The sequence below is a fragment of the Magnolia sinica genome, chromosome 11, assembly GCF_029962835.1.
Source record: "Magnolia sinica isolate HGM2019 chromosome 11, MsV1, whole genome shotgun sequence".
Lineage (NCBI taxonomy): Eukaryota > Viridiplantae > Streptophyta > Magnoliopsida > Magnoliales > Magnoliaceae > Magnolia > Magnolia sinica.
Genome location: NC_080583.1, coordinates 11,685,797 through 11,693,437, shown reverse-complemented (window position 1 = coordinate 11,693,437; position 7,641 = coordinate 11,685,797). Strand labels below are relative to the sequence as shown.

The following is a 7,641-nucleotide window of genomic DNA, read 5'->3' as shown; positions in this document are numbered from 1 at the left end:
ATCGCTAATGCCAACACTCCCTCAGTGCGACCTCGACTGCTGAGTCGCCAACCTAACTAATGCGATGCGATGCGGTCGTGTTAACCGAGTTCTTAGTTAGGTTTATTCATCCAGCAGATTGGAAAAACTGGTACACCCCACCTATTAATGCCCTGATCTGAGTGCGAGGCCAAAACCTCCCAATGCGTGAGGCCGAGGCCCTGCGGTCCGTGATCCCGTCAGGTTCCTCATCCCCGACTTCAAGCACATGAGGAGTGCCAAGTGAAAGAGATCGCTCGCGGTCACTACGGGGAGGCGTGGTACCCCAGCGTAGGCCGACAGCTCGGACATAGTGTCCCATTCCACCATGCCCGGCTCACGAGGCTGTGGACCGATTTCGAGTGGGTTGCTATTGGGCTACAATGGTTGTGGGGAGTCCCAGGTTCCATACAAATGTGAGCAGACAGGGTTAACAATCGTGGTTGGCCAGACGGTAGGCTGGACCGCATGAGTCCGGGCAAGCGCATGGCGGAACGACATCGGGTGCAAGCGACCCACGTAGTCTAACTACAGTCGCCCACCCACACTTACCCAAATCCGTGGGTTTAACCTCAAGGCGATCCTACCAACGAGACCGCCTTAACTCTCCTTATTTTCTGGACCAACCCTAGCATTTGAATGGTGGTTCACAACACGTCAACGGAACAAAGCTATCAATTAACAATAATCATAATCATATTCTCACCCCTCAATCATACAATTCAAATTTGTCTAACATACGAGCTATCACAGTTAATGAGCAAATGGTGCATGTGTGTTGTGTGTGTTGGTGAGGAAGTTGCTCACTTCCTACAATTCATGGAATCCATTACATAAGAGTTAACGAGGCAAGCATACTATAGGGCATGATGATATGAGCAATCAAACAAGTCATCCATAGGCAATGATAAAGATTTCAACAAATATACGAGAAACAAGAGTAGCATCATGTGAGGAAAATCATATAGAACATACAATTCCATACCATTTGAAATAGGCATAATTTCCTAAGTTTTCTCTACACTCTCTAGACGCATCAACCAAACAATCACAATCATTAAACTCATGTTGAAATTGGCGCTAGGCCACCTAGGAGTAATAGTCCGCACCTATGGCTCGATGGAGACTTGAAAAATGCCCTAGGAATGAGGGCTCTTGGGTAGAACGATCGGAATCCATAAATCAAGTTATTGCATATTAGAACCCCAACCCAAATCCACAATACTACTCGAATGCAAGAAGGATGGTGAAAAACTCACCTAGGCAACCCACGGATAGTTGTTGAGGTTAAAAAAAAGGATTTTCTCCTTGCAAGAGTGGCAAAGAGAAGGAAGGGTTGGCTTTCTTGGGGCCCACCTTAATCTAGGGTCCACCTTAATCTCCTCCTTCTCTCTCTCTACTCCTCTTTACTCTCCCTTACTCTCTTTCTCTCTTTGTAGTTGTAGCAAATGGGAGAGAGATTTATGAGGGATAGGGTTTATTCCCTAGACTTGGGCCTTATGGCCTTAAGTTCCCTTAAATTCCCATATTAGCCTACTAAGGGACATTTTTCGGGGTTGGCGTGGCCCTAATGCTCCTTTGACCACCAAATTCGGTGGGTAGGTGCCTTATGGCCCGTCTAGGGCCCGCGTAAAATTTGGGAATAAACGGATAGACGAAAGTGGGGTTTGAGTCAAAGACTTAGATCTTTAAACGGCCCTGTGGGGTCCATTTTAGTGATTTGAATATTTCTGGTGGTCCTCAGGCTACGAAGTTTTTATGATGGGTGCTTCATGGCCCGATGAAGGGCCACGCAAAGTTTGGGGACGATCGGGCCAGGGGTTTGACCGCACAGGTCCGACTTGTGATCGACGGTGAACGGCCCCCGATCGGGTCCCATAGTTGGTGGACAGGTGTAGGAAAATCCATTAGGCCTCCACGGTAAATATGGAAAAGATCCAACGGTCGGATAACATAGAATCTTGGTTCCATTTGCAAGCGCCAGATTTTGGTCCTGACGTGGTTGAGGTGCATTAAGTCAGTGCTAGATCCCACTTCCGAGTGTCTACTGGGCCCGCGGTCCGCGATGGTCTACAAGCCCAGTGAGACCTATGATCCCCTAAATCTCTAGATTTTTCTGATCTTCCGGCGTCGCGGTACAGCTCGGACGGACTGTAGCTCAGTGTAAATGGTTATCCGGCTTGGCGGCCCGCACTTGGTCTTGTCATGGCCTGCCCGATATAAGCAAATGGGTTAATCCTAATTTAATTAGCTCATGGCATCCCTGCCACGAATGTTCCAAATGTTCGGTCCTGCGGAAAAATCCTACGTGGACGCCTCAGGACACTGTACCGATTGGACGGGATATTACACTTTGAGAGAGTAATTGCATATCACTTACCTTAAGCTTATTTTCTCATGGAAGTTCATCCTTCAATCCACCCTCATAATTGATATTTAATAAAGTGGATTGAGGAATGAACTTCCTCATTTAAGGATCATCCATCTACTATCTTAATAGCAAATCATTGAGCTGGGATACCTTGAATGCTTGAATGCTTGAAATCACTCATTCTCTAAAATAGGAAAATATTTATTAGAGTAGGATTCCAACATAACCTTGACCCAACCTGTCACCTTTATTAAAACATCATCAAGTGTTACAGGTCAAGGGAGCTAAAGAATCTTTATCATCAAGGAGGAGATCTTCATCAACGTGCTTAATGTGGCTCATTTATTTATCTGTAAGTCATTAGAGTTCAAATACCCTGTTGATCATTCCTTGTGTAGGATTGGGTTACAGTTACATCACACCCCTTATAAGTCCTCATAAGAGGCCTCCGACGGGAAAGTACGTTTGGGTGCTGAGTTTTAACATTTGCTCTTATGTAGGGTATAAACTCAGGTCCTTCGTGTAGGTCTTTGGCCTGTATGGCCTAAACCTAGGTTCCTTGTGTAGATCTTTGGCCTGTGTGGCCTAAAATGGAGGTTCCTTGTGTAGATCCTTTGCTCTTATGTAGGGCATAAACTTAGGTGTTTCGTGTTGACATTTGCTCTTATGTAGGGCATAAACTTGTGTCTTGCATAGGCACGTTTTAAGTACCTTGTGTAGATCCTAGAGTTAACCTTGTATAAGTTGTAACAGTTTGAGGTGAACCTGATTTGAAACCTCCGTTAGTGAAATCCAGTACACTATGGGATGAATGCATCCGCCAGGAGTGGAGTAGGCACATATTCGAACCACTATAAACGACTGTTTTTAGGATAGATTCTTGCTGGATCTTTTATTATGTTAATCTTTTATATGAAAGTTTGATAATACGAATGCTTTGATTTGAATCACATCTCACACACATTCACACTTCTTATCCGTCTTAGACTATTTGTTGTATCATGCTTAATATTGAATAGTCTTGTGATTGGATCCTTTACTTGGCTTGGAAGCCATTAGAGTTAAATTGAAGGATATCTTGATAGTTGTATATTAGATCAAGATTAAGGTAATAGGATTTAAAATGAAGCATAAAATTTTATAAAGTCCTATTCACCCCCCTTTAGGACACCTTGAGCTATTTTTACTTCAAGTAAAGCGATCCTCACTACAATTTCAATCGTGACCATGAAGACCTATATATCTGATGGGACCAATCTTTCCAGATTCAGATCAAGACTTAATCCATTAGTTTCCTCTACTCAGATGTTGGTTCGATTTTTTAATCTTTATAATCATCACGAGAGCTCCAAATGTCTCTGGAAAGATCTCTCATTTTGGAAAGATTGTGAGAGATGGCTTTACTGATCATATCCATATTTGTGATCGGATCCTTAATTTGATGGGTCTTTTATAGACTTGTCGATCACACTGCCTCGGTCACATGCCACTCGTATTAGTCTTGTATCATTCATCGCTTCGTCTCTTCTTGAGGTATGCATACGATTATGCACTACTTTATTTTTGGCAGGTGACGTGTCCTTAAAGGTTAAGGGCCAAAAGATATCCTCATGTGCGAGTACAATTTCATAGTTATTAAGTACATAGTGCCGACATGTAGCTGTCTGTTATTGCTCCACGAGGGTGTATCAAAAATGAGTGTAAACAGTACCACATTCATTATAAGACTTTCATGTCAACGTTCCAAGTTAAATGATTATTTGATTAAACTTAAATAAGAAGCGTGTCCCAATAAAGCTTATATTACTTTGGTAGAATACTATATACAATAGAAACGGGAAGAAATTGTACACATGACAAACAAGTATTTCAAAATAAACCATCCAAATGGTGGGCCTGGTTAAGATAGATCATAAACCAAACAGGCATGTGCTGGGCTCTGCAGTACTCATGTAGGTTATCAATGGGTTGGACTGGAATATTTAACCAGCCTCAGAGCCTAAAATAAAATATTAGCATATGGTTTTGATAAATGAACTTTCAAAGATTGTAACACATTGATTTTATCACAACAAGTGTTGTGAATGCTTAATTCAACTCTAGTCGTTGGTTAAGCCTGACCTGTTTATAATTAAGGGCCCACTTTCTTTAAGCTTGGTTAGGTTGGACCTTTGGGTAGTAGGTCAGGTTGATTTTGGCATCCTTAGGGTTACAGACTGACCATAGACCTGTTTAATAAGTGGAATACATAACTATGCTCTCTATTTGAACAGTAAGGGCCTATTTGTTTAGAGTCGATTAGCCGCAGGCCCACCCTAAACCAAGGCGGTATGGCCCTTATCGTGGGGCCCACCTGATGCATGCATTCTATATCCACACTGTTTATCTGTTTTGCCGGATCATTTTAAAGCATGAAGTAGATCCAATTCTCAAGTGGACCATACCATAGGAAATAGTGGTGATTGACCATTAATGGGCCACGAAAGTTTTGGATCAAGCTGATAGTTATTTATTTTTTCCTTCATTTAGGTTTATGTGACCTTATTAAAAGGTTGAATGGCAAAAAAACATTAAGGAAACATTATGTTGTCTTTTTGTAAAAATAAATTTCAAAAATAAAAGTTATTTTTAGAAAGTAAAAAATATATTAATTATTTAAACTTTCCATAAATAGTGTGTATAGCCAGTCGGTAAGAAAAGGAGTTTTTGCTTTTACAACCAGGGTTTAAATCTTCTCAAAGACACTGCACACTTGGGCGCTTTATTAAGCGCACTAGCACTTCGCACGTGCACATCGTCGCAAGGAGAGCCTTAGTTTTTTTTTTTTTTTGGCACAAGGTTCAAATTTTTTGAGCCATGGTGCAACTAGAATTGAACTAGGGTCTATCCTGAAGTTTCATTACCTTTGTATTAATTGAGAGTAACTGTGACATGATTGTACATGTGGCACCTATGCCACGTGTCGCTCATATGGAAACAGTATTATACTGTTGGATAACTTTTTTTGTTTAAAAGGAACAGAAATAACTTCCATGGGACAAAGGGTCATGTCCTTTCATGGAAGAATTTGCTGTGAATTGGTGTGGAGATCTTGAAGAGGTACATTAGTATCTCTTCAGGAAGAATTTCATGACTATTCAATTACTATAAATCCTGGATACGATAATCCAGAAATTTTATTACATTCTCTCTATTTTCAGATATATCATCCATTGTGAAGTTCTCTCGAATCTGATCTCTTACTGTGTTTATTCAAAACCCTTTTTAAGGCATATCGATGTCAAAACTAGAGATTTGTTCAACACTTAAATGTATAAATTTTCGTGTTGAAATTTGGATCGAGAGTTCATTGTATCTTCTAGACAATTTGCAGATTTTCTTCGCTTGCACTTACTAGAACTACCAGAAAAAATGGTAGCAAATCTGTCTTGAGAATTTGATTATTCAAGTCGAGCCTTGAACCCGACAGATTCGATCATCTCATTGTCTTTTCCTCTATCCTCTTTGTGTTCTAGATTGCTATTTTTCTAACACATTAAGGTGGGCCCTAGGAAGTTTTTAATGGTTGGGCGTTCAATCACCACTGTTTCCTATAGCATCGTCCGCCTAAGATTTGGATCTTCTTCATATTTTTAGCTCATGTGCTAAAATGATCTTGCAAAATGGATGAACCGTGTGGATATAGAATACATACATCAAAGTGGGCCCCACGGTAAGCGTCACACCATCTTGGGAGAGGCTAGTGTGAATATGAATAAATCTTTGATAAAAGCCTAATAATTACTCATGCAGGCCATTTAGAAAGAATGTAATTGCCAAAACTCCATAAGCTACCCTATAACATATGCACAATATCTATGTTGTCTCATTTTTCCATATCATTTTAGGGCATGAACCCAAAATGGGGGCAAATCCAAATCTCAAGTGGACCACACCATAGCAAGCACCAGGAATAATGATGCCTTTTAACCCACCATTTTCTATGGTGTGGTCCACTTGAGATTTAGATTTGTCACATTTTTTTTACTCATGTCTTAAAATGATCAAGAAAAATGAATGGACGATATGGATAAAACACATACACCATGGTGGGGCTCACAAAGTCTGCCTCATTTTCAAAGTCAGCACCTACCAAAAGGCTTAGATGCCAACATTGTACATCTTAAAATTTACTATTGTAATTAATAAAATTTAATTTAATCAAAATTACAAATAAATACAACGTATGAAACATATATTGCTAGAGAAGAGCAATTTTGTATTCTTAAAACCAACATTAATTTTTAGGTGGGACGAATGTTGAACCTTACAAACCTAACCCTCTCCTTGGTAGGCTCACCTGGTGGAACTTGGCTAGTTTTGGCTCACAAGCTGATGCTTGAAATCACTAATTTTGGCTCACAAGCTCTTGCTTTTTTTATTCTTTTCTTTTTTATCCTTTTTTCTTTTCTTTTCTTTTTTTTTTCTTTTTTTCTTTTTTTTTTGCCGGGGGGGGGGGTGGGGGTGGTTACGCTGGATTAGAGGGGGGTCTTCTAGAAATTCTCGATGGCATAGAGCTGAACCCTGGCCAAAGAGGGGGTTTGGAAATAGTTTTCAACTAGCAATTGACGTGCCTCGGTTATAACCTCACAAGCTCTTGCTTGAATTCACTAAAGCCCAATCGTCATGCTAGTCAGTTGTGGATTGCTGATTCGGCCAAGTCCCAACTCAATTTGGGACTAGATAAGTTAGCTTGAGTTACCAAGTCTTCGGTTCTTGAACTGAACAAATCGGTAAGCTAGTTAAGCCCTAGTGGGAAATCATTCGTTTTCAAAATTCATCGATAGATTTGATAAAAATGGGCAAAAATAGCGGGCCACGCGCTTAATCATCATCCTATAAGGCTACAGCCACCAAGACTTTCATGGGACCAAGATTTCATATGGGTTAGAATTAAAGAACTTGATCTTACTAATAAAATATTTGGTTTGAGGTCAAACAAAAATGAGAAAAGCAAAGACAAGCTAATGAAGTATTCAATCTTTTCTCCTTACATTTATATTACTTTATAAGAGAAGCCCTAATCAAACCCCAAATCATCATGCTGGCCCACCAGCAGATAACCCTATCTTAAACCGTTCATTACCAACAAAATGAAGAAATAGAATCTAATATGTTTTGTTTTGCTCGAATAAAACGTCGAGAAGAAACTTCAGTTATATAACAAAAATTTCCTCCCAGATCATTTCCGAATGGGGATGGCCCATTGGGCC

At 40.3% G+C, this 7,641-nt stretch overlaps 1 pseudogene; it reads right to left on the bottom strand.

Moving 5' to 3' along the window:
• Window positions 1-6,898: 6,898 nt before the first annotated feature.
• On the bottom strand, window positions 6,899-7,045 carry LOC131219629 (U4 spliceosomal RNA; annotated as a pseudogene).
• Between the last annotated feature and the right edge of the window lie 596 nt (window positions 7,046-7,641).